Source organism: Haliotis rufescens, unplaced genomic scaffold, assembly GCF_023055435.1.
Source record: "Haliotis rufescens isolate VD_foot unplaced genomic scaffold, xgHalRufe1.0.p SCAF_8, whole genome shotgun sequence".
Lineage (NCBI taxonomy): Eukaryota > Metazoa > Mollusca > Gastropoda > Lepetellida > Haliotidae > Haliotis > Haliotis rufescens.
In genome coordinates this window covers 24,480,863-24,508,807 of record NW_025964372.1, presented here as the reverse complement: position 1 = coordinate 24,508,807, position 27,945 = coordinate 24,480,863, and the positions used below count along the sequence as shown (strand labels likewise).

At 42.1% G+C, this 27,945-nt stretch overlaps 1 long non-coding RNA gene across 1 annotated transcript; it reads left to right on the top strand.

Moving 5' to 3' along the window:
• The first annotated feature begins 4,965 nt into the window (after positions 1-4,965).
• LOC124139290 lies at positions 4,966-14,233 on the top strand. The gene is made up of 3 exons (XR_006861754.2): positions 4,966-5,097; positions 13,605-13,827; positions 14,103-14,233. It is a non-coding gene; the product is annotated as an uncharacterized LOC124139290 (long non-coding RNA).
• The last annotated feature ends 13,712 nt before the right edge of the window (positions 14,234-27,945 follow it).

The following is a 27,945-nucleotide window of genomic DNA, read 5'->3' as shown; positions in this document are numbered from 1 at the left end:
AGTGAGAGAGGGAGAGAGAGAGAGAGAAAGTGAGAGAGAGAGAGAGGTCATGACGAAAGACAGTTAATGTTTTATCACCTGACACTGACAATTTATTTTTTTGTCCAAAAATTAATTATCTTTCCTTTTGGATTCCCTATAGGTTGGTGAAACGGAATGTCTCTGAAATGTTGTTATGGAACCTTTCCAAATAAACACACTATTTCGCGCTGACTGCGGCTTGACTTCCACGTCAGGTGTTTTTGTTTTACGCATGTCGTCCCAAACGTTAAGCATCCAATCAATTAACAAAAACCACACAACCACCATGGGACTAGCTTCAACAGTTGTTATGGATGCACTGCTGAGGTAATTGATGACGATGGCGAAGTGGCGCAGGTGGCCCAATGAGCTACATTGTATGGCGCCCCGACTCACGTCAGTAAGCTGTGCCAGTATTCGTTGGTCATTGGTTCCAATGCCTAGTACGCCCTGATTTTGATCCTTGGTTTGTCGGCAACATACCGTGTTCGTCGGTTTCACCAAATCAACAGGTTGATCTTTCCTTTTGAGAACGGGGCGGTCGGGTAGCCTAGTGGTTAAAGCGTTCGCTCGTCACGCCGAAGGCCCGGGTTCGATTCCCGACATGTGTACAATGTGTGAAGCCCATTTCTGGTGTTCCCCGCCGTGATATTGCTGGAATATTGCTAACAGTGGCGTTAAACCTCACTCACTTACTCCTTTCGAGAAACACCAAAAGTACCGTCCACTGCAAATTTAAAACACAACTCCCAACTGAAGTGATCATATTTATAGAAGACATGCATTTCATGTCATGTGTTTGTGACGGGTGCCACCGGTGGGGCAGGACAGGCTCAGCTTTTCGCGAACACCTGATGTCAACACTTTTTGAAAGTGATTCATAAACACGTCCTCAAAATATAGTCTGAATCGTACATGGGGGGCACAGGTGGCCCATTCGTCTTAGGCACCGCGATTCGCTGTTCAGAGTTGCGTTCGAATCCCGGTTCGCCTCGATTATGTTTCTAGGTTTGTCAGCACCATACCCGTGCTCGTAGGTTTCACCGAAGTGGTAAACGTCTGAGACCTGCATCACTTCGGGCTTTTCTTTCACATTAACTGACACGCCGTGATATAACTGGAATACTGTTAAAAGCGGCGTTAAACCCAACTCACTCACTCACTCACTGAATCGTACAATTGATTCTGCTTTTATCAGAGATTGCTTATGAAGATTGAAAAGGTTTGACGCTTTTATCTTAAGCTTTGTGAGTAACTGTGTCAATTTGTTTTGACATTTTATTTTATTTTATTTTATTTATTTTATATTTTATATTTATTCGAGGCAAAAGTAGAGATGATGTCTTAAGAACCCATTGTTAGATTTATCTTCTTTATAATCTTTGTTTTGGAGCATCCATGCTCGTTTAGGGGCTGTCGGGTAGCCTAGTGGTTAAAGCGTTCGCTCGTCACGCCGAAGACCCGGGTTCGCTTCCCGACATGGGTACAATATGTGAAGCCCATTTCTAGTGTCCCCCGCCGTGATGTTGCTGGAATATTGCTAAAGGCGGCGCAAAACCACACTCACTCACTCCATGCTCGTTTAATATTAATTGATTCTGTCCAAAAATGTGTCCACAGTGTATATTATCACATTAACAATTCAACCCAAGACGGACAAGTCAGGACTACAAACCACGTCAAGATATAAATACATTGTCCTATGTATCAACACCCACCTATTTTACGTTATGCACACCTTGTCCCACAGGCATTTTCCGTGTTGTTAATATTCAATATTCTTCTCAGATATTCAATATTTCCTTTATTGACTCAATATTCCTTTTTGTCAGCAGGTATCACTGTGTCTTATTCTCGATTGATGTGTGCAAAATGACCTTCCAATTCAATCTACTTCTCATCATGACCGGACCAAGAGGCAAACGCTTCTCTGATGTTACTGAAATACATGATTATGCCCCCACATAGATCTTTGACAGCATGTTCGGGTAGAGCCACGGGCGCAGTGACCGTCTTCAGAAGTATAAGGATCGAGGTAGTTATATAAAATTACTTGCAAAAGGATCCAGCGCCTTGGCAAGGCGACGAGAAGATATGACCAAAGATGTGGCTTAGTGGTGTAGGATTTGGGATGGCGGCGAAGATGAAAGAAGGGCTACAGATGGATTTTTCCTGTAAGCTGACTCCTATATGTAATTGCAATGTATTAACCTAGGTCAATACTTCATGGAAAAAGAAATAAAGCGACAAACCCCAAAATCATAAGAGCGAGTGTGTGAGCTTGGTTTTACGCCACTCTTAGCACTATTCTAGCAGGGGGACACCAGAAACGGGCTTCACACATTGTACCCATGTCGGGAATCGAACTCGGGTCTTCGGCGTGACGAGCGAACGCTTTAGCCACTAGGCTACCCGACCGCCCCCCAAATCATAAGAAATATCTGCTATACGTATTCTACTGTGGACGATTCCGATTATAACACAAGCATGTGTTTATGTTCGTTCGTTTGTTTGTTGTTTAACGCCGCTCACAGCAATATTACAGCTATATGACGGTGGTCTGTAAGTAATCGAGTCTGAACCAGACAATCCAGTGAGCATCGATCCACGCAATTGGTATATAATAACATGCTTCCACTTAGTCAGCGAGCCTGACCAGCCGATCCCGTTAGTCGCATGTAGTCAGCGAGCCTGACCAGCAGATCCCGTTAGTCGCATGTAGTCAGCGAGCCTGACCACCCAGTCCCGTTAGTCGCATGTAGTCAGCGAGCCTGGCCACCCGATTCAGTTAGTCGCATGTAGTCAGCGAGCCTGACCACCCAGTCCCGTTAGTCGCATGTAGTCAGCGAGCCTGACCACCAAAATCCCGTTAGTCGCATGTAGTCAGCGAGCCTGACCACCCAGTCCCGTTAGTCGCATGTAGTCAGCGAGCCTGACCACCCGATCCCGTTAGTCGCATGTAGTCAGCGAGCCTGACCACCCGATCCCGTTAGTCGCATGTAGTCAGCGAGCCTGACCCCCCCGATCCCGTTAGTCGCATGTAGTCAGCGAGCCTGACCACCCAGTCCCGTTAGTCGCATGTAGTCAGCGAGCCTGACCACCCGATCCCGTTAGTCGCATGTAGTCAGCGAGCCTGACCACCCTGTCCCGTTAGTCGCATGTAGTCAGCGAGCCTGACCACCCGGTCCCTTTAGTCGCATGTGTTTATCGTTCAGTCGGAACAGTAAAATGGAATCTGCTTCCAGTGAACATTATGGATTATTATGATTATGGAAATGATTTTTGTAGCTTTTATTTATTATGAATCACTATCAAATAGTGATGATACTAGTTGTTCGCGAAAAGGTGAAGTGTACAGCACTGGCTTGGAAATGACGTTCATTCCAGAGTTATCTTTTTTATTGAACTGTAAAAACAAATTACCAGAAGGGACGTATGACTTCATAGCCCATGATGAAACAATGTGTTCTGTTCAAATAATTTTTTATGTATAATAAAAGCTAGTTATAAGGGGAGACTTTAAGGTTCTCGAGGTGGAGTAGCCTTGTGTTTAAATCAGACCCAGGTTCGATTCCCCATTATGTGAAGCCTAGGTTTCATGTCCCTCGCCGTGATATAGCTGGAATATTGCTAAAAACACCGTAAACCATACTCATTCACCTAATGTTCTTCTGACAATTAATGAAAAATATTTTCAACCCTGCCTGGAATTATTTTCGGGGCATGAAACTGTCGGTTCTTAAATGATGTTAGGTAATCCCCCAATTCATTATACCATCATTCTTCGTTGGCATTCGTGGTTACAATTGGTTCCCCGAGACACGTGCTTGTCGTAAGAGGAGCATAATGGATCGGATGATCAGGTTCGGTGTCTTAGTGGATTGCGCGTCATCATGACGTTGTGGATCGTTGCTTATAAGAGTGAGTGAGTGAGTTGGGTTTAACGCCGCTATTAACAATATTCCAGTTATATCGCGGCGTGTCAGCCTAATATGGGAGTAAAGCCCGAAGTGATGCAGGTCTCAGACGTTTACCACTTCAGTGAAACCCACAAGCACGGGTATGGTGCTGACAAACCTAGAAAGATAATCGGGGCGAACTGGGATTCGAACCCACAATCATAGGTTTCAGGCGTGTCCAAGGGACGCAACTCTGCACAGCGAATCGCGGCGCCTAAGACGACTGGGCCACCCATGCCCCGTTGCTTATAAGAACAATGACTGGTTTGTCTTTTCCACATTCGTATATTTACAGACCGCCGCCATATAACTGCAATAATGCTGAGTGCGACAACACTCTGACAAACCCTATGGACAATTTCATACTCCCGGGGGGCACGGGCGGCCCAGTCGTCTAAGGCGCCTCGATTCGCTGTGCAGAGTTGCGTCCCTTGGGCACACCAGAAACTTATGATTGTGGGTTCGAATCCCGGTTCGCTATGATTATGTTTCTAGGTTTGTCAGCACCATACCCGTGCTCGTCGGTTTCACCGAAATGGTAAACGTCTGAGACCTGCATCACTTCGGGCTTTCCTTCCACATTAAGCTGACACGCCGTGATATAACTGGAATAGCGGCGTTAAACCCAACTCACTCAATCACTCTCTGCTTTCGGCGCCAAAGACGTTCAATGTATGTATACATGCGTGCTTGCAGGTTCGAAAATGATCATTGTGACGGGGGTAAAAAAAAAAAAATAAATAAAATAAAAAAAAAATAAAAAATTGTGACGGGGGTCTAAATATCTAAATATTGTTTACCTCAACCACATACTGGTCTGTCGGGGTTCGTGCCACAGACTCCGACACCAAGTGTTACAACGGCCATGACACAGATGTCATCCAGCCGTTGTACAATAAGTGATAGTGGTATTGATCCAAGCTTCCCACCCCATATTTTCTATACAGATATAATTACTTGTCACGCTTACAGTGATATAGAACCCCGACAAACAGGATATTCATCTACGCAGTAATGGACATTCTCACCTTCATACACTATCGCCTTACCCGCCCACTGTCAGGTGGGGAAGTGTTCATTTCACATACCCTGGCTGTGTACCCTGGACGCAGATAAGGTATGTTGTGGTTTTCTGATGTAAATTTCCCATGCTAAAGATTAAGGAACACGTAGTTATAATTTATAATGTATTGTTTACTTCACTACAAAAAAATCTTATCTTCGTATCGTCGCAATCAAATACAAAAAACTACGTTTATAACGAACTGACGGATATAACGTACTTATTTTTTTGTCCCGGCCATTTGCTGTATTTTTGCTGTATATATGCTTATAACGAACTACGGTTATAACGAACTAACATTAGTGATCCCTTTGAATTCGTTTTAACCGTAGTTTACTGTACAGTGATACCAGGTTCTTTTAATCATGAAACACCACCTTCTGGACTTAATACTCAGTACTGGAGCTTGTACTTATCCAGTGTTTGTTTGTTGTTTAACGCCGCACTCAGCAATATTCCAGCTATATGACGGCTGTAAATAATGGAGACAATCCAGACAATCCAGTGATTGACATGGGCATCGATCCACGCAATTTGGATACGATAACATGTGTCAACCAAGTCAGCGAGCTTGGCCACCCGATCCCGTTAGTCGCCTTTACGACACGCATGTACGGCAAGCATGGGTTGCTGAAGACCTATTCTAAGCCAGATCTTCACGGTTCTGCCACATCCTTGTCCATGAGATTCACCATACTGTGTCGTTATGTATTGTTCACGTTGTACAAAGTACTGTTCAAAGCGGCGTCAAACCCCAAGTCATTCTCCTATTCACTCTGTAACACTCACACACAAACAATTTAGTTGGTTGGTTTGTTGTTTAACGCCGCACTCGGCAATATTCCATCTATATGACAGCAATGTAATTAATCGAGTCTGGACCAGACAATCCAGTGATTGATATCATGAGCATTGATCCACGCAATTGGGATCGATGACATGCATGAACCAAGTCAGCGAGCCTGACCACCCGATCCCGTTAGTCGCCTTTTACGACAAGCATAGTCGCCTTTTACGGCAAGTATTGGTTGCTGAAGAGCTATTCTACCCCGGAATCTTCACGGGTCCAAACAATTTAGTATCGATGTGTATCACTCAAGGTGACTGGGAAGACACTGCCCTACATGTTTGTGGGTCTAGATCTCTTGGCGGTCTGAAAGATGGACGCGGGACTACAGGCAGGTGTCTCCTATGACTAGCGTGGGTTGCTGAAGACTAATTCTAACCCGGATTTTCATGGGTCCTGATCGAACAAGGCTGTGCTAGGTCATGCTTTAATGAGAGGCTTTGAACTTTTTTCTTGCTTCAATTGAATGGAACGCTTACATGTTTACATAGTGCTATTACTTTGTAAACATAACTCGTTAAACCGAAAACTTGTTAATCCGGAACCCTAGCGTCCGGATTAACGGGGTTTCACTGTTTAAGAATCCAGAGTGTCTACTAAATAGTCTGATGGTCTCTTGTTATCAGCAAGGGCGGTGAAAGCGTTCGCTCATCATGCCGAAGACCCGGGTTCAATTCCGGGTACAATGTGTGAAGCCCATTTCTGGTTATATTGCTGGAATATTGCTAAAAACGATGTAAAAACATACTCACTCACGCACTCGCATAATTGGCATTAAAAGTATATATATGAGGCATGAAGTGCTTGCATACAGGAAAGCATTAACAATGAAAACAAACCAACACAACAAATAATCAGTGCATATGCAATACACACTGCGAACAGTCATATGACCACAAAGAGATATGTGAACCCCCAAGATCCCATGCTTTCTCTAAAGGGTGGGTACAACATCACTGTTTGTGTGTCATTCTGACCCGGCGGCCATAACTCTCGCTTCCACGCAAACACTACCGAAGACTTGATAATTGACAGGCCCCCTGTAATACATATATTTGTGTGTCTTTGTCCTGACGGACCGCCTCCGTGGTCTAGTGGATAGAGCATCTGCCCGGAGAGCGGAAGCCGGTTAAGGGTTCGACCCCCAGCCGCGTCGTTCTCGGCATTAGGAGCATAAAACAAGGACTGGTCGACTCTGAACCTGTACACTGTGTCTGAGTGGGATATCCATGTTAAACTGCAGCATGGTATCTCAGTAGTCAGTAGTCCGAACTAGAACAAGCAGTATTATCAAAATACGTTAAAAGATTATACTTGTTGTCACCCTGCCTTACGGCATTAAGGCATTAAGGGGCTAAAACAAGGGCTGTTCCGCTCGGTGTCAGTATACTGTGTCTCATTGGGGTATTGATCTTAAACCTCGGCATGGCATCTCAGTGGGCTAGCACTATAAATCGGCATCAGTCCGGACTAGTACAAGCAGCCACACACACACGCACACACGGCTATGCATGTCGCTACAAAAGTGCAATAATCTTGAACGCGACGTTAAACCCAATTTCACCTCACCTCTATTAGTCCCAGATGTCCCTAGAAGAGATGATGTCCTTCTCATCAAAATCGGCATTAGTGCGGACTACCACACACACACACACACACACACACACACACACACACACACACACACACACACACACACACACACACACACACACACACACTGTAATGGTTTGGTTCAATCCAATTAAATGTGTACTTTCTTATGCACGGTAGTTTATTTCATGTTTTCCAGCCTGTCAGTTGCTTAATCTGCTACAATGACGAACACTGAATAATGTGTTGCAACTATCTGTTTTGAGAGATATTGGATTTTACATGTAATTTCCTGAACATTCTTTCTGCACAGTGCGTTTTCAGAACAGTAATTTAAATGCGTAACGCTATATTTAACATATTAAGGAAGTTGTGAAACAAGAGTATCGTTGCTTCTCTTATCCTAGTGGAATAGTCAGGTTTTTGCACTTGAAAAGGATAGTTTGAAAAAAGAAATTATAAATCAAAATGAAAATGATCAGGTGCAATCAATATGTTTTGCTTTTTCAAAGGATTAAATTTCAACTCTGTTTTTATTTGAAACTGTTGAATTATATAAATTGTTCCCAAATAACGCCTTGCCAAAATCACGTGGGTTACGTTGAGAAAACTTTTTTTAAACTATGGATCCATTCTCTTCAACCCGGATGGAACAAACTATTTTTTACCATTTGATTCTGTGTTTCAAAGCTTGTCTTAACGTTTTCAAACTTTTGAACTGCTCATTTAACGATTTTAACGATAAGCCAGTCCTCGTCTTCCAACCTTCACATATTGACATGTGGCTTGTTATAAACTCAGTAAACGTGTGGTGTGTGTGGGTGAACTATACCATGTGCGATGGTAATATCATCAAGTGAGCAACCATTTGATATTGGGGGTGGTTGGTGGTCGGGACTGGGGTAGGGTGGGCGTAATTTGAGATCACCCTCTTTTATGTTTAGGAGTTCAATTATTATTTTTTTCAACATAAACAATACACCAATAAAACAATTAAACATAATTAAAAAATATAACGAATTGAATTTTATAGACACTTGATCCGAACATGTTATATTTTAATTAAATAAAAGCGACAAAACCTTTTCCATATTCATCTGCCAAAATCATCTGTCTTTGGGGTCTTTTTGTTGTAACGTCCTGTTTCTAGGTGTAGTTGTAGATTCCCGTACCGTACTTTAGTCTAGTTCCGTCTCCTGTTTCTGACAACATTTGTGTGAACAATCAATACGTACCATCCTTTCTGAAGTGCACGGCTTGTCGGTGTTAATGCACACCATTTACCCCACCAACATTGAGCATTTTCTGAAGCCTTTCTCCTGTTAGGTCAATTAAAACAAATTGTATTAACATACCAAAAAATGGAGATAAATATATATCGTTAACATTAACCTCCTCATTTAGATTGTCAATCTCATTAACCAGGTCGTTTATATAAAAGGAGAACAAAGTTGGAGGCGTGATACAACCTTGCCTCACCCCGGTATTAAAATAGGACGTATACTGGAAACAGCCCCTGTTTCAAATACATGTCTGAATTTAAAAAAATAAAAACAACAATCCGATATATGTTTTTGCTTTTTCTACTATGATGCATTTCAAATGAAATTAATCTCCTCATTTTAACAATGATCCAATAAAAATGTTTCCCTCTTTTAACTTTTGAGTTATTTGAGATATTATTGGCATGTTGTTCTAATACATTCTATGACACTGAAGAATGTTTGATTTTGATTGGTCAAAATAACATTAAAATAAGGTATAAAATACTATAATAAAATACCTCAAAATTAACAATTTGAAGCCTTTTTTCACTAAATCTGGCGTGTAAATATATCGATCGATCGATTGCCTACGTTCTGAACATTGTGGTCGCTCATCGGTACACTGCACAGCCACTTGGTCACAGCTGTTATCAAACACATAAGCTCATGATACTGCTTCAGGGCTGATAACATACATTATCAACTCCTAAAACATTTACCAGAATCATGTTTAGAAACCCTACTGTTAATATTTGATGATATTTGGACATCCGGTAAATTTCCTTCTTCATGGCGTGATGCCATTGTTGTTCCCATACCGAAACCAGGACGGGATCATACGGATCCATCAAATTATAGACCAATTTCATTGACTAGTTGCGTTAGCAAAACCATGGAACGCATGGTCAATAATAGATTAACATGGTACTTGGAATCTAATAATTTAATCACAAATATTTGATGTGGATTCCGTAATAGTACCATTGACCATTTGGTTAGATTGGAGTCATTCGTTAAGAACGCCATTGTTAACAATCAGCATGCAGTGTCTATCTTTTTCGATCTGGAAAAAGCATATGACGCTACATGGAAGCACGGTATTTTAAAATATTTAAATGACTTTGGATTCCGAGGTCGTTTGTCTCCGAGTCAGTTTATATCCAAGTTTTTAACGGACAGACAATTTCAGGTCCGTTCTACCCTGTCTGATCATTATAATCCAGATCAGGGAGTCCCACAAGGCAGTATCATATCTGCCACATTGTTTAGTATTAAGATTAACAGTTAATCAAAAGTTTTAAATGATTCTATTGATGGTTCGCTTTTTGTGGATGATTTTAATATTTCCTGTCGTGGCCAAAACATGAAAACAATTGAAAGGCAACTACAGCTATGTTTAAATAAAATTCATAAATGGTCATTAGAAAATGGCTTTAAATTCTCCAAATCTAAAACAAACTGTTTTCATTTTTCAGAAAATACAAACCTCACCCAGACCCGGAATTAATTTTAAATGACACACCTATTAAATTTGTAGGTATAATTTTCGATCATCATTTGACCTTTTTACCCAACATAAAGTACTTAAAGAATAAATGTCTGAAGGCTATGGACCTATTGAAAGTTGTTTCAAACTCAAAGTGGGGAGGGGATCAGAAAACCCTCCTCCTACTATACAGAGCACTTATCCGTTATAAACTTGATTACGGCTCCATCATTTATGGTGGGGCTTGTAATAGTAATCTAAAATTATTAGATACTATACAAGGACTGAGGCTGTGCCTTGGCGCCTTTAGAACCTCGCCTATTGATAGTTTGTATGTAGAAGCTGATTAGACGTCCCTTAAACACCGCCGCATTAAATTATCTTTTCAGTATATCTCTAAATTACGTTCTAATAACGCGAATCCAGCGTATGACTGTGTTTTTAATTCCCTTTATGGAAATCTCTACAATAACAAATCATCTGTTCTCCCTCCACTTGGAATAAGGCTACGTTCTGATATTTCTGCTGCTAAAATAAATCTTGATACTATAGCCCCCACTCAGCTTTTGTCTTCTCCACCATGGCAGTTAGTGAAGCCAGAGGTGGATCTAACATTAACTAAACTTAAGAATCTAAAACCAATCAATTTATTTATCAACAGGAATATATTCAACTTCGAAACAAAAATGATACTTACAAATCTATATTAACAGATGGATCCAAGGATGGTGACGCAGGTGCTAGCGCCACCATCATTGGATCCAGGACTATATCATCTAGAATACCTGATAACTGTTCCATTTTTACAGCCGAATCAAAAGCCATATTCGTAGCAATAGAATACATCAGTAAGTCATCCAAAACATAAACAATTTATTATATTACTCTCTTTCCTGTCGTCAGGCAATGACAAATCAATCTACCAAACATCCATTTTTAATCGAAATTCTTGAATTATGTATTGAACTTGCTACTGGTCAATACGACATCTTTTTCTGTTGGTTACCTTGCCATGTTGGAATTACTGGGAACACAATGGCTGCTGCTGCTGCTAAAGCAGCACTTAACAAATCTGTGACACCACTTCTTATTCCATACAGGGATTGTAAGCCAGTGATAAGATCATATATCCGAGATCTGATGCAGAAGAAGTGGGACACCCAAGTAGGTGTTAATAACTTACATGAAATTAAACCTAATATAGGTTACACCTACTTGGGTTGTCAGTCCAGATTTGAAGAGGTCATAATACGACGATGTCGTATTGGCCATAGCAGGTATACACTTGAATATTTATTAAAAGGTGAGGATCCTCCATTTTGTATCCCTTGTGGTGAGAGAATCACAGTCAAGCATGTCCTGCTTGACTGTATTGATTGTGCCATCACAAGGGATAACTATTTCAAATCATCTCTTAAGGATCTTTTTAATAGTAATAGTCGTCATTTAATTATTATCTTTTTAAAAGAAATTGAACTTATTAATAAATGTTGATGTACATAGTTGTTTCTTCAATTGGTAGTGCCTAAATGTGAACTGATATTGTTTTTGGCTGTGCCCTTGACGGGGGTTAAAGTTCTGTAAAATTATTGTCCCCCCTGATAGGGTATCGTAAGTCCAGATCATTCAAAGTATACTGAACAACACAAGTTTCTGTGACATTGAATAAGATTTAATGCAAAGTTATGTTTTTACCAAATCTGAAACAATTTCGGTTTGCAACAGATAAAACACTCCTGTAAGTGTTCAAATGGTTTAATTTGCCATACTGACTTCAGAAAATGCAAGATTTCATTAAAAAAAAATGAACATGCCAAAATGTCAATTTACAAATCAATAGCGTGTGTGTCCACCTCTGGTTGCGATGCAGGCAACACATCTTCGTCTCATGGAATGGACATGGCGTCGCACAAAGTCCTGTGGGATATCTGTCCATATCTGCTGGAGCATGTTTCGAAGTTCCTGGAGTGTCTGTGGAACACTTGGTTGACGTCGAAGGCGCCAATCCTTCTCATCCCACATGTGCTCGATTGGTGAGAGATCAGGGGAGCGAGCCGGCCAGGGGATGACATTCACGTTGTTTTGTTGAAGAGAATCCTGAACAAGTCGAGCAATATTAGGCCGGGCGTTGTCAAGTTGAAAGGTAATGCCTGGGCCATGACGGGGCAAAAACGGTAGAACAACAGGGCCGATGAACTCGTCGCGGTAGCGCTGTCCATTGAGATTTCCCTCTACCACTATCAAACGGGTCCTCTGTCTTGCTGTAATCCCACCCCATACCATAACGCTGCCGCCCCCAAACCGATCTTCTTCCATGACACAATGATTGACGTAACGTTCACCTCGACGTCGGTACACTCGAATCCGTCCATCGCTGTGGCTGAGGTGAAAACGAAACTCGTCAGTGAATAGAACTTCCCCACTGCATGGCCGTCCATCGTAGACGCTGTCTGCACCACTGTAGACGTGCTTGACAGTGGTTTCCTGTCAAAATGGGACGTCTGGCGGGTCTTCTGGCGACAATCCCTGCACATCTGAGGCGACGACGTACGGTTTGTGAAGATATTTGTCGAAGGCCAGGGATGCTTCTTGCAGTCACTGTTGCTGGCTGGAATCGATTTCGTAGGTGTGTTGTTCGAATCCAGTTGTCTTGTCGATTATTGGTTACGCGTGGCCTGCCACTCCGAGGATGATCTCTGACTGCATTCGTCTGATGCCAACGTTGCCATAAACACCAAATGGTGTTTCTGTGGGCGTTAAATTGTCTTGCAACATCACGTTGACTCGATCCTGCTTCAAGCATACCAATGGCTCGCAGACGCTCATTTTCGGACAGGCGTGGCATTTCGTAATGTTGAATAATTGCGTAATTTTGTTGTTTTTCTGAGTGGTTGTTGTCAGCACGATGCTAAGCAATGCATATGGAATCCCGTTAACGCACATGTTTTTATACCCATTCTTGGGTATTGAAATGCATGGGGCTTGCATAAAAGTCAACTTTTGCATGGAATGCATGCCTTTCTGTAGCAGTTGCGTTTTTGTGACTTGATTCCATACATGTACTTTTGTTGTTGAGTATATGTTATTCCTACTTCAGTTTTAATCGTAGAATAGGTGTTCTTTTAATTTGGCTAAATTTGTCAATAATCGCCAACACCTGAAGGGAAGATGTAAATCCGACTGGGGTCCATGCAGGTACTGTAAAGTACTGTAAGTCCCCAAGGTCCCAAGTATGGTAATCTACCTTCATTTGCTGGCGATCTATAGCCCGTTTTTTTATAATGTAAAGTTATGCATAGTGCTATTGATTTTATGATTACAGTTTTAAATATTACATTAGTTAACACATGGTTCTGTATGTGTTTGACAGATGAAGGTTGTGTGTCTACTTCTCGTTGTCGGTCTTGTATTGGGTCTAACAGACCGCTCAAGTTCTTTCCTTTGGCGAAAACGTAGGGGGTTCAACCCCTGTCGTGTCATTGCCTGTGACTATCACAAGACAAGGGAGATAACTCGTGACGACAATGCAGTCATCGACGTGAACAACGTTAAAGATGGTGTTTCCCGAGACGTACAGGAATTGCCTGAAGCAGGTTAGTAAACTTACTTTGAATTTGATGATCTTAAAGGAGGTCGAGCTCTTCTCTACGAACGCTCGATAGTTGTTGTTATAGTCAGCCAGGAGTAGATAGTAAGGCAAGCGTGGATACAGATTTCCAGAAAGGATGGTTGCAGTCGACGGGTGAGTGAGTGGGTTTTCGATGGGTGGGCAAACAAAAGTGTCAGGTCTTATATAAACTTATTTCATGCCATCTAATAGTTAATACTAATTCTACTTTTAACTGTGTGAATATTTGTTATGTTTCAGATCAGTCTGTATAGTCGATGGAATCTCAGGATGACATTAAGGCTGAATCTAAAGGATGATTTTAAGGCCATATGCGTAATGACAATTGTTCAAAATCTTTATCATAATATATCGCATCTCCTGATCATAAATTGTTTTTTTTATTTTTCAAACTATTATTCAAATATGCAAAGGCTTATAGCGTGGCGGAAATATACATGGTGTCAGGATCGGTTGGTCGTGGGGTGCGAATCCCAGAGGCGCCCTGAGTGTTATCCTTGGTTTGTTCGCACCACATCAATGATTATGATTCTGCCAGTTTAAAAACGGCTCTGACCAGCCTCGCTTTGGGATGTCCTCCTCTATTAGCCTGACACGTCGTGATATAACTGATTTTTGATCAAAGCGGCTTAAACCCAACTCACTCACACACTCACTCACACAACCCAACTCACTCACTCTCTCACCCACCCACTCACTCACTCACTCACTCACTCACTCACTCACTCACTCACTCACTCACTCACTCACTCACTCACCCACCCACCCACCCACCACCCACTCACTCACTCACTCACTCTCACTCACTCACTCACTCATTCACCCACTCACTCACTCAACGACCCACCCACTCACTCACTCACTCACTCACTCACTCACTCATTCACTCACTCACTCACTCACTCACTCACTCACTCACGGCTCTGTGTGAACATTTTCCGATAAGTCGCCGTAAGAGATCTGTACGCAGAAAAGCTTATTTGTTTTTATCATTAAAGAAATAAACATTGCCTAACTGCTTTTTAACATCCCTTCGGCAAGACAAATGGAAGCCTTCTTCGTCAGACAAAAAGATGAAAGATGTTTTTCTAACCTTCCCTTTTTCATCGCTGTCCAGAATAATGATAAAGTGACTATTTTCTTGCCACGCCATTGCATAAACACCCAATTACGTTATACACACATCCTCCGTCAAGTTCAAAGCAAAAATAAACAACATGAGTTCAAAAGGTGTTTTTTTCACTTTTGAGACCAAATGAATTGTAACATTTGTCTGAAAACATACCGATGTTACGTTTCCTGTCAGTTTTCGTCGACCTTTTACTGTAGATATGTGAAGTGTTTTGTGAAGTTTGAAAGTGAAAATGGACTAAAAGATTATGCACAGGACGTGGAATGTTCATTTATTCACTGATGTTTTTCTTTGTCTTTTTATGTGATGAAAGACGTTTTAATGAGCACCATGCATGGTTACGTGTAGGCGGAAGATCAAAGTTATATATTGACGACATATGTAAACAGTGACATAAAAGATAACTTGGCGGCAAAATTATGTAAATAGTAATAAAAAAGTTATAAACTGACGGTCAAAGAAACTTTACCATAGTTTTAAATCACTCTACAAAACCACAAAAAAAACGCATTTAGTAATAGTCCAGCAATATAACGGCGGGGGACACCAGAAATTGGCTTCTCACATTGTACCCATGTCTGGGATCGAACCCGGGTCTTCGGCGTGACGAGCGGACGCTTTTACCACTAAGCTACCCGACCGCCCTACAAATTCATGAGTGAGTGAGTGAGTATGGTTTTACGCCGCTTTTAGCAATATTCCAGCAATATCACGGCGGGGGACACCAGAAATGGGCTTCACACATTGTACCCATGTCGGGAATCGAACCCGGGTCTTCGGCGTGACGAGCGAACGCTTTAACCACTAGGCTACCCGACCGCCCCACAGATTCATGAAGTGAAATGTATTGAAAAGATCAAAATCTCAACATCAATATTTAAGATACAGCAACATACAGCATCCGATATTGGCATGACAGTTGACGAATTGAGGTGAGGTAGCAAGAACAGGCTTACAGAGAAATGGACAAAGGTCACACACTTCTAAAAATCGCTCAAGTTCAATGACACGTCACATTAATAGCGTGTATGAACATCCCCTATTACAAGACACGCAAAAATTCAGTCATCTGTTGACGTCAAGGGATATACGTCGCCATTCTTCTTGGAGGCCTGGATCAGCTCTTGTTGGTTGGTTGGAGGATATGGTCGCTGTTGTACATGACCATCCATAACATCCATGTGGAGTTCTATGAGAGACGTGATTGGGGAGTGGCAACGGCAACACGTTGACGTTGTTGGCTGCAAGGAAGTATATTACGATTCGGGCTGTATGGGGTATGTTGACAAAGGACACCACGTGGAACGGGTCGGACAATCGGAGCTGTCAAATTTCCGTTAACGATGACCAGTGGTGTTCTCTCTCCTGGCCACACATACCCCCTCCCCCACCCGCCCTTACCGACGCACTCCGCAAAGTTCCAGCTTATATGACGGCGGCCTTTAAATAATCGAATCTGGACCAGACAATCCAGTGATTGATATTTTGACCAACACTCCACGCCGTCGGGGTACGATGACACGCCATCGACCAAGTCACCAGGTCTGACCTAAGGAGGAAGGCACCTAAGACCACTGGACCTCCTGTGCACCCAACATCATTGAGTCTTGTTGCGATCCGCATCGTACCGTACATTCAAACGGTTACGCCAACACCGTACGTCCTCATCGTACGCACACACCGTACGTCCTAAGCGTACGCCCACTTCGTACGTTCAGATCCTACATCTTCATTGCACGCTCTCACCGTACGCCGACATCGCACGTCCACACCGTACACCCACACTGTACGTCCTCAATGCATCCCACATCGTATGCTCACACCGTACATTCTCAATGTACGCTTACACCGTACGTCCTCATCGTACGCCCACACCGTACGTTCACACTGTACGTCCTTACCGCATCTCCAACATCGTACGTTCACACTGTACGTCCTTACCGCATCCCCAACATCGTACGCTCACACTGTTCGTCCTCACCGCATCCCTAACATCGTACGCTCACACTGTTTGTCCTCACCGCATCCCCAACATCGTACGCTCACACTGTACGTCCTCACCGCATCCCCAACATCGTACGCTCACACTGTTCGTCCTCACCGCATCCCCAACATCGTACGCTCACACTGTTCGTCCTCACCGCATCCCCAACATCGTACGCTCACACTGTTTGTCCTCACCGCATCCCCAACATCGTACGCTCACACCGCACATCCTCACTGTACGCAGACGCCGTACGCCCACATTGCACGTCCACACCGTTCAGCTACACACACAAAGGTACTGCTTCAAAGAATAAACACTTCAGCATGTGTGTTCAGACAACGGTCCAAGCCACTGACTGTCTGCTCATCGATATTTGCCCCAAAGGTCAGGCCGGCCTTAGTTTTCATTATTGAATTATTATCATTATTGAATACACATTCAACAGGTTTTAATTATATTATTTTAAATAATGTATTTGTTTTGGTAGCTTCAAGGATTAAACACAAAGAAACGACATTCATTGTAATGCAATATGTCATGCGGTTCTTTTTTTAGTATATATATATATATTTAGAGAGGTAATATAAGAAAAAGTTTTGTTTCTCATCATCTGCCTACTCTTAAGGTTTTCGGTTGAACATCCGCATGATAAATTTCGTTCTTGTTACGTATTTTAAAACATTGCACATTTTTATGTAACCCGTTATGAAGTCCAGAAATGCCATTCGAGAGGCAGCAGCTCAGGAGCCTTTTTGTAATCGGTTAGATGTCAATTAAAATAATAATGAATTTAGGTCAGAAAGAAATTAAAATACGACCTAAGTACCCGTTTTCCCTTTAAAATGTCTTGAGAATCAGTAATTTATTTATGTGGCCATTCGTTGAACAAATGTATGTGAATGAAAGCGTCGCTGACGCAGCAATAGCCCAATAATATTACGACGGGTGAGTGAGTGAGTATAGTTTTACGCCGCTTTTAGCAATATTCCAGCAATATCACGGCGGGGGACACCAGAAATTGGCTTCACCCATTGTACCCAATGGCATGTTGGGAATCGAACCCAGTTCTTCGGCGTGACGAGCGAACGCTTTAACCACTAGGCTACCCGACCGCACCTATCACGAAAGGGAACACCAGAAATGGGCTAAGGCATTGTACACACGTGCGGAATCGAACCCGTACCGTAGGTACTTCAGCTGCAAAATCGTTCATTGATATGAAAAAAAACCCATAAATACTGTTTTGTCTATGTACGTTTTAGGGGCGGTAGGGTAGCCTAGTGGTTAAAGCGTTCGCTCGTCACGCCGAAGATCCAGGTTCGATTCCCGGCATGGGTACAATGTGTGAAGCTCATTTCTGGTGTCCCCCGCCGTGATATTGCTGGAATATTGCTAAAAGCGGCGTAAAACCATACTCACTCACTCACTATATACGTTTTACCATCATACCAATAACATTGTTTGTAAAATGTTTTCCCTCGTTGGGTGACATTAAAAACCTGAGCACATTTCAAAATGTTATGACGTAATTGAGAGCCAAAAGTGGACTAAGAGTTCTGCTGGACGAAATTGACAACGTCTGGGTGAGATAATGTAATAAGAAAAAAAATTACAATCAAATTCCTCAACCCAATGTGGCTTTTGCGTGTCTGTTTTGCGTTTACACAATTTCATACATGGCTTTCGTCAAACATGAATATTCCTCTTATCAAAACGGACATTGATGTTGTGTATATTTCCAATTACTGGTTTCGTACAGGAATCGCTTGAATCGCGGAAATTCCCATAAAATACAAGGCAGTTATCTGACATTATAAACTTTATATCGACCATCTATCATTTCATCTCCAAGCTGGCTTAAGATGCAGGACTTTCAATGACATGTTTGACTCACAGATGCCAACAGCTTCTCAGGGCAACATTTAGCTGCCAGTTATCACATAGGTAGTTCTTTGTTTTAAACAAGTGATCAAAATAAGTAACAGTGGCGAATCGTTGCTTTGGAATATTAAAATGTTGAAATTCAAACTTTAAAATTGCCTTTATTTATTACTGCATTATTATAGCAATATGACTGTTACATGACGGCGAGTAATACGAAGGATAGTCATGCCCATATCTCTCTCTCTCTCTCTTTCTCTCTCTCTCTCTCCTCTTTTCTTTCTCTCGTTCTTTATATTTCTCTCTCTTTCTCTCTCCCTCTCTCTATCTTCTCTCTCTCTCTCCATCTTTCTTTCTCGTTCTCTACATTTCTCTTTCTTTCCTTCTCTCTCATTCTCTCTCTCCCCTCTCTCTCTCTTTTCTTTCTCTCTCGTTCTATATATTTCTCTCTCTTTCTCTCTCCCTCTCTCTATCTTCTTTCTCTCCATCTTTCTTTCTCGTTCTTTTTATTTCTCTTTCTTTCTTTCCTTCTCATTCTCTTCTTTTCTTTCTCTCTCGTTCTTTATATTTCTCTCTCTTACTCTCTCTATCTTCTCTCCCTCATCTTTCTTTCTCGTTCTTTCTATTTCTCTTTCTCTACCCCTCTTCTCTCTCTCTCCATCTTTCTTTCTCGTTCTCTATATTTCTCTTTCTTTCCTTCCCTCTCATTCTCTCTCTCCCCTCTCTCTTTTCTTTCTCTCTCGTTCTTTATATTTCTCTCTCTTTCTCCCTCTCTCTATCTTCTCTCCCTCCATCTTTCTTTCTCGTTCTTTTTATTTCTTTTTCTTTCTTTCCCTCTCATTCTCTCTCCTATTCTCTCTCTCTCTCTCTCATTCTCTCTCTCTCTCTCTCCTCCCATAGTAATAAAACTGAACTACTGTTCAAAGCGACGTAAAACCCTGTGTGCAGTCAGCCATGACGCATGTTGTTTAACCATTCTGACAAGTGACATTTCCAACGTCCGAAGTGTAACTAATAGAGCCCTCTTTCTTGATCACTCAAATTCCCAAATGTACCATTTTTCAATTCCTTGATCAACTGAGGGTGAATCTGTTTGCCTTAATCTGATCACTTTAATATTTTTATTTAGATCTCCCTAAGCCCCACTAAACTTTGTATGGTTCCCGAGTGTCCAAGAAGTGGTCTTCCTGGTACAATTCCTTTAAGTTACAGAATCGATTGCTACAGGCAAGCATCCCAATTATATCTGGAATGTCTGACAAAGTATCTGTCGGCATTACACACGGGACGGTGATAGTGAATTCACAATAGACGTGAAAGTTGTATTCTGTGCATGACTTCATTTTACTTTCAACGAAATTATATAAAAACCTTCCCAAACAGAAGACCACGGCACGTAAGTAATGAGGTGGTGTTTGTAACACTCTCTTGAGTATGTCTCGCACAGCGGAAACATGTCCCAGATTGAAAAAAACGTAAAACCGTTAATGACAAAGAGGGAATAAATGCGACATTTCTATAGTCATAAGAAATCTCTGCTAAAAGCACAATCTGCTGTACAGCTGTATAATAAGCATGAATCACTATCAAATAGTGATTATACAGTGTGTTCGCGAAAAGGTGAGCGCATCCTCCCCCACCGGTAGCACCCGAGTCCGGAAATACTGGAATCTTTAACCCTAAGAGTTGTTGACCATTGCGATCGCACGATTAACTTAATGACTTACGAAAACTCACAATATAAGCATCAAAACTCTTTTAACAATCATAAACATTCCATTGTATGTTTCATACGATGTCATACGCAGTTATGTGTCTATGAATCACTTTCGCGAAAAGGTAAGCATATCCGGACCCTACGGTGGCCCCCAAAGGCAAATCAAATAGTCACGTTAAAACATGTCACAATAAGGAAATGCATCGGCCATCATTTTGGTCACTGATGCATCAAATTCGGAAATGTCCTTAACATATCTTTCATAAAGCTGAATTTACCAAAAATATTTACTAAGGCATTGAATGCTGAAACCCTGAGCAACAACGTTTGAGCAAGAATCACTTGACGCTCATTGAAATCTCAATAAACAGAAAATGCTCGATTGTACGTCAAAAGGAGCTGGTATGTGATAACGAGGGGAATAATCATTGGAAAGGTTAAGTCACCCCTCTTGTCATACGTCCTCATACGTACGATATTTTATTGTAAGTGAGTGAGAGAGTTGGGTTTAACGCCGTTTTGAACAGCATTCCAGTTATATCACGGCGTGTCAGAATGTGGGAGTGAGTGAGTTGGGTTACTGCTTAATGTGGGAGGAAAGCCCGAAGTGATGCAGGTCTAGGACGTTTACCACTTCGGTGAAACCCACGAGCACGGGTATGGTGCTGTCAAACCTAGAAACATAACTGCGACAAACCGGGATTCGAACCCACAATAATAGATTTCTGGCGTGCCCAAGGGACGCAACTCTGCACAGAGAATCGCGGCGCCTTGGACCACTGGGCCACCCGTGCACCCCAGAATGTGTGAGAAAAGCCCGAAGTGATGCAGATCTCAGACGTTTACCACTTCGGTGAAACCCACGAGCACGTGTATGGTGCTGACAAACCTAGAAACATAATCGGGGCGAACCGGGATTCGAGCCCACAATCATAGATTTCTGGCATGTCCAAGGGACGCAATTCTGCACAGCAAATCGCAGCGCCTCAGGCGAATGGGCCAATTTAACCCTGAATATCTTTATACAAAGTATGAAATAGATGAGGTACTTTCACTGGACTATTTTATTTCTAGTTCAGTTATTTAAATCAGGGTTATTTGACTATTATTAACAACAAGGACAAACACGACATTTTTTAAATGGTTGGTGATTGAAAATCATGACAGTATGATTTATAATCATTCCTTTTGTTTAGACGTTTATTGTGGATTTTTTTAAATTTCAACCTTCAGTGTTCTGTGTTCATTATTCTGAAGTCCGTTGAATCTCAGTTTAGGAAGTCCTAGAAACAATTTAATATAGCAAAAAAACTAATCTACATTTAATAATATCAACCAGTGTACAACAGGATCTCTAATGGTTTAAAACCTCATGGGGATTGTGGGTTAGAATTGGTTCCCGACACACTTAGACGACTGAGTGAATCGGGTGGTCAGTCGTCACTGTACCCCGACGGCATGGGTCGTTGTGGGTAATCCCAATCATCTCTTTACCTGGTCCATGCTCGATTATTTACAGGCGAGTGTCGTGCAAAGCTCGAATACTGCAAAGCACGGCGTTAAAGAACAAACACACAAACAACAACTTCATAAAGTGTGTCAAGCCAAGTGACAAGTTGATAGCGTTGGTACATGCCTCAAACCTGGAGATTGGCTTCGTATGGTTTTTTTTATAGACTTGTATTCATTATTTCTTTTTTTTTAATTTCCATACCACTTAACATTCATGGAATATTCACAGAATAATGAATAATGTTTGGTTGTTCTTGTACGCTCTCATTATCGATTGACTGCAGTTCGGAACAAAACTTGAGAATGTTTTATGCCGTTTGTAGCGATACTACAGCCATATTACGGCGGTGGAGACCAGATGTTGGCTTCAAGCTGTCTCCATGGGGCCATGGGGATTCAAACCCAGGTCGGTCACGTGATCAGCCAGTGTTTTAACCACTCGGCTACTCCCCCGTCTGAGGTTGCACTTACTTTTTACGTGCCCACATGAACCCTCCCGAGATCCCGGACTATCTTCACAATGACTGTTACAATCGGTTTGTGTTACACAGAGGCCGAAATGACCAATCATAACAGCCATAATCTTCAAAATAATTTTATTAAAAAAATAAACCACTTAAAATGATCACGGGTACTATTGCTCTCTAGTCTACGTCGCAGGTAATTCTCTTTAATATATTTCTCATTTTTTTCAATACAAGTTCAACATTTTCAGGACTATGCATTACTTTAATATATGACTCATGTCTCAGATACCTAATATATCTAGTGACTAATCGGTTATATCACTGCAATCAAGATTCAATTTCAGCAATGAACTAAAAGAGAACCAATTTAACCTAATCATACTAAGTCCATTATTGACAGACAAAACACTTCATAAAGGTTTCCCACCAAGAGAAGCACATGTCACGTTGACCCCGACGATGTAATGAACAAATATAAACTTCTTCCATTTATAGCCGTACTAATGCTCCCTATGATTGTCCAGGAAGCCTGACACCAATGGTTCTTTTCTTCCCGGAACTTATGTCCTACAATCAGACAATGAGAGCTTTTACCCAGCAGAACCCTCGTACGAAATATGAAGACGTCCCTCACCACCTTCACCTCATCCACTTATCGCTATCAAAGTGGAAAACTGAATTAAATAAAGTATTATATCAGAAAAAAGGAGAGCTTCTTTCTGGGGAGTCTTGACACATCCAGGACTTGTAAGTTCTGTAGTTTCTGAAGACCGTCTGTCTTCACCCGCATCCAGACAAATGCTATTCAGATAGCTCCATCATGTCTTGGGCAAAACCTCTGGGATTACCGTTTCCATAAGCCCTAAAAAACTTCACAATGGGCACACTAATCTTCATCAAATGACGTTGATGAGAAGGTGTTAGAGGTCTATTATGATGATGGGGACTTCTATGCTGTTACAATGGTGGAGCGATGTTTACGTCTGAAGCAGAAATGAGTTTCACGTCTGCCCTTCCAGAGCAGAAGTGCGCTGTCTTGGCGGGAGATGACAGGAGAGGATTTGATCGATGGTATGTGTAAGGACTGTTTCCTTACAGGGTCATTATTTGAGAATTTGCTGGTATCATCTGATTTCATATGAGGGGATTACCAAAGGAGACGAAAAAATATCAAATAATTGCCTTTACATTTTTGGTGCAATTAATAAGTTTTTGTTGATGGTATAATTGAAAAAGTAGGTAACTGTACAACAATTGCTCGGCGGACTGTAACGATTTCTTTTATCCTTTATACAAATCAATGACAGATATCACGAGCATACACTGAAAGTAATGACATCAGGTGTTCGCGAAAAGGTTAAGCATGTCCTGCCCTACAGGTAGAACCCGCCATTCATACAATTTGCATAAAAAAGTAAGTATTTATTGACTGACGCAGCACACTAGTACTCCTGCCATGCGTGTCACACATGCGTCGACCATGACGCCAGGAGACCCTACGTTGCAGGCGCCATTGTACCAGACCAAGAAAACTGCCAGAAATGCAGAAAACGCATGCACGCACAAACAAAATAACACAACCCTATAACTAATATTTTCCTGTGTCTGTCAAACCAACACCACTAAATATACAATGCATTATTACAGCCACTGTGATTGTCGATAAGGGGCGTTTGGGTGGCCTTGTGGTTTTAAGGGCCGCCTCCGTGGACTAGTGGTAGAGCGTCTGCCCGGAGAGCGGAAAGTTCGGGGTTCGATCCTCGGCCGCGTCATACCAAAAGAAGTTAAAAGATGGTACTTGTTGTTACCCTGTCTGGCGCTCGGCATTAAGGGGCTCAAACAAGGACTGGTCGGCTCGGAGTCAGTATACTGTGTCTGAGTAGGGTATTCATGTTAAACTGAATGGTATCTCAGTGAGCTAGCACTATAAATCGGCATCAGTCCGGACTAGAACAAGCAGCCACACACACACACGTGCATGCACGTCGCTATATAAGTGCAATAATCTTGGACGCGACGTTAAACCCAATTTCACCTAACCTCACCTCACCTCGTGGTTTTAAGCGTTGACCCTTCATGCCAGACAGACAAGTTCGAGTCTCATTTGGAACAATGTGTTGAGCAAATTACTGGCTTCCCCTCAGAGATATGGGTCGACTCACAGTCCAAACAAGCAACAATGTTTTCATCTATCTTCTGTTATCCAGACACTGTATCTCTGCCGGGTAAAGATGAAGTATACACGTCAACACAGGATTTGACCAAAAGGTTTCAAATGTTATGAACACGTTACAAGGCTGAAATCAGTGGAGTTCAACTGTACCTTCCAAGGTGCTAACACCACGGGCCAATACACATTCATTGTCGAGTTCTTAAAGAGAGGGGGAACGGGTGGCCCAGTCGTCTAAGGCGCCGCGAATCACTGTGCAGAGTTGCGTCCCTTGGGGACGCCAGAAACCTATGATCGTGGGTTCGAATCCCGGTTCGCCCAAATTATGTTTTTAGGTTTGTCAGCACCATACCCGTGCTCGTGGGTTTCACCGAAGTGGTAAACGTCTTAGACCTGCATCACTTCGGGCTTTCCTCCCCCATTAAGCTGACACGCCGTGATATAACTGGAATAATGTTAAAAGCGGCGTTAAACTCAACACACACACTCACTCTTAAAGGGAACTAAAACACGGTCTTATTTACTGATTTTGAAAGGCTTAAGGAGCGGTACAATTGGTAATGACAAATCCCTCGGCATGTGTTCCCACTGACAGACACGGCCACCAAAGATAGAAATGTCTTATTTAGTCGACATATTTAACACACTTGCGCAGGGCTATCGGATTTGTGTCCTCATTTCCTACACATGTTGGCACAAGGAACAACAGCGCTGGTTCCGCTAAATTGCCACTCAGAGGCTTGGTGTAAAACCTTTTATATCCAACATGGCGTGTTTCTACAACGACAGTCTTCACGCGAGAGAGCGAGGGGCTATTGGAGCCCTGATGGGCTTGTTTTTTTCTTCAGGTGCTTTTTTTAATAGAGAGTACTTGTCCGATCATGCACGAAATCCAAAACGTCAGGATTACATTTCAGTACAGTATTGGCGTTGAAGCGAAAAACCGCTGTAACGGTTTGGAATTTTTCATTATATTGCACCGAGCTCCTCTTGCCGGAGGAAGCGTTGAAGTGAGTTAGGGCCAACACAATGTACCATGCCTCTCAGTGAGCTATTTGCGGACCGTCGTGACGCGGGAAGCCAATTTAAGGACAAATGACGTCATTGTTACTCGTCCTAGTGCAATTTGTGGACACTCTTTTTCCTTCTCAGGGCTCTCTAAAATGTCATCGTGGTTTCCAGAGCGGAATGAACGTTCAATTTTCTCTAAGATATTTAAGCAAAACTCTGATCACCACAGAATGAGGGCTTGATACAAAGAAGCGAATTTCCCGAGTGCCTAATGCCAACAAGAAAGAATGGAGGTTGAATCAAGGTACTGGGGGAGCCACGTTCACAGCAAACCATCAAAAAGTTATTCCAGGAGCATCAATGCAATTTTTTTTACCATAACAGGTAGAGAGGAGGTAGAGTCCTTTCCAAAACTGACGGATTTCATTATAGAAATACATTAGGGAAGGGGGAAGGCATTTGTCACATGAACTGGCACCGGTTCTCTTATGTTAGAGCCGGGAGTCAGGGAATAGTTTTGGGGGTATGGATGCACAAATCGTTTCACGAAACACATTGAATGTACGTGTCATCTTTGGCTACAAGTCATTGGGGTGAGTGGGTGGGTGAGTATGGTTTTACGCCGCTTTTAGCAATGTTCTAGCAATATCACGGCGGGGCACCCCAGAAATGGGCTTCACACATTGTACCCATGTTGGGAATCGAACCCGGGCCTTTGGTGTGACGAGCGAACGAGCGAACTAGGCTACCCGACCGCCCCTCGAGTCATCTTGGATTTGTTTCATTCTAACGCTATAAACAGTAGAAAATAAAAGTTGATCTAAATTTTTCGTACAGTCTAAATCTTGGATATATCGAAAACACAGTGAGTGAGCGTTTGGTTTAGCGCCGACCCGAACAGTATTTCATTTATAATAGCGAAGTGTCTGTTTGAAGTGGGAGGAAAGCCCGAAGTGATGTGGGTCTTAGACGTGTGCCAAAATTGTGACACTTACGAGTATGGCTATTGCGTTGAAAACCTAGCAACCGGTCGAATCTTGGATTCCGAACCCACGATCATAGGTTGCTGGCCCACCTAAGGGACATAACTCTGTACAGTGAGTTGCGGCTTCTTGGAGACATACGTCCCCTGTTCTTGTGGATGGAGCGTATGCATGGAGAGCGGAAGGTCGGTTGTTCGATCCCCGGCCGCGTCATACGAAAAGACGTTAAAAGATTGTACTTGTTGTTATCCTGCCTGGCGCTAGACAGTAAGGGGAGAGAACTCGGGAGTCAGTGTACTGTGTCTGTGAGGAGAATGTACATAAAGAGGACTTAGGCACAGCAGAAAACTATGGTCGTGGGTTCGAATCCCGGTTCGCCCCTATTATATTTCTTAGTTTGTCAGTACCATACCCGTGCTCGTGGGTTTGAAGAAAGTGGTACACGTCTACTTCGGGCTTTCCTCCCACAAAAAAGCTGACACGCCGTGATATACTGTTCAAAGCGGCGTTAAACTCAACACACACACTCACTCAAGTTTTAGCTGCTAGCGTGCAACATGCCATTTCGGAATTCACCACATTAAACAAAAAAACTGCTTACTTGCAAACTTGTCGGTTGTTTTTCTTATTTCTCGGGAATTTTTACCATATTTATCTAATTGTTTACATGAATGTTGCACGTGTACATAAATATTCTTGTAAATCAAAACGGAATTTAAATAAATTTACGTCAGTTACTGTCACGTTATTCCTCCTGGGTTGGTAAAACCATCTCAAATAAAAAAACATGAATTACATTAACACTACACAAATGTAAAAAGCGATGTTGTTATGCATGTTTAGTTGGAGCTTCGGCATTTTCTGTATTTTTAGCTCTCCATTAATTTGGAAGAGAAAATAAGAGAAAAATATATTGATTTATTGTTCAACGTGTCTGTTCGCGGCGTTTTTACAAATGGACATAATTTGTTCTTGCAACTGCTTACGGAAACGCTTGAGCATTACTTAAACCATCTGCCTTTGGGTAAAGTGATACCACCGTGAAGAAATGGATAGTGTTTTTGTTTTTTTTTAAAAGAAGAAAATAACATATACGATTCTTGGTCAAAGTTTGAAAGATGTTTATAATCTTAAGAATATGTATTTTCAAAAACTGTATCTGCCCATCGATACCAGTAATCCATGTTTAAGGCGAAACGAATAAATAAAATACATTAAATTTT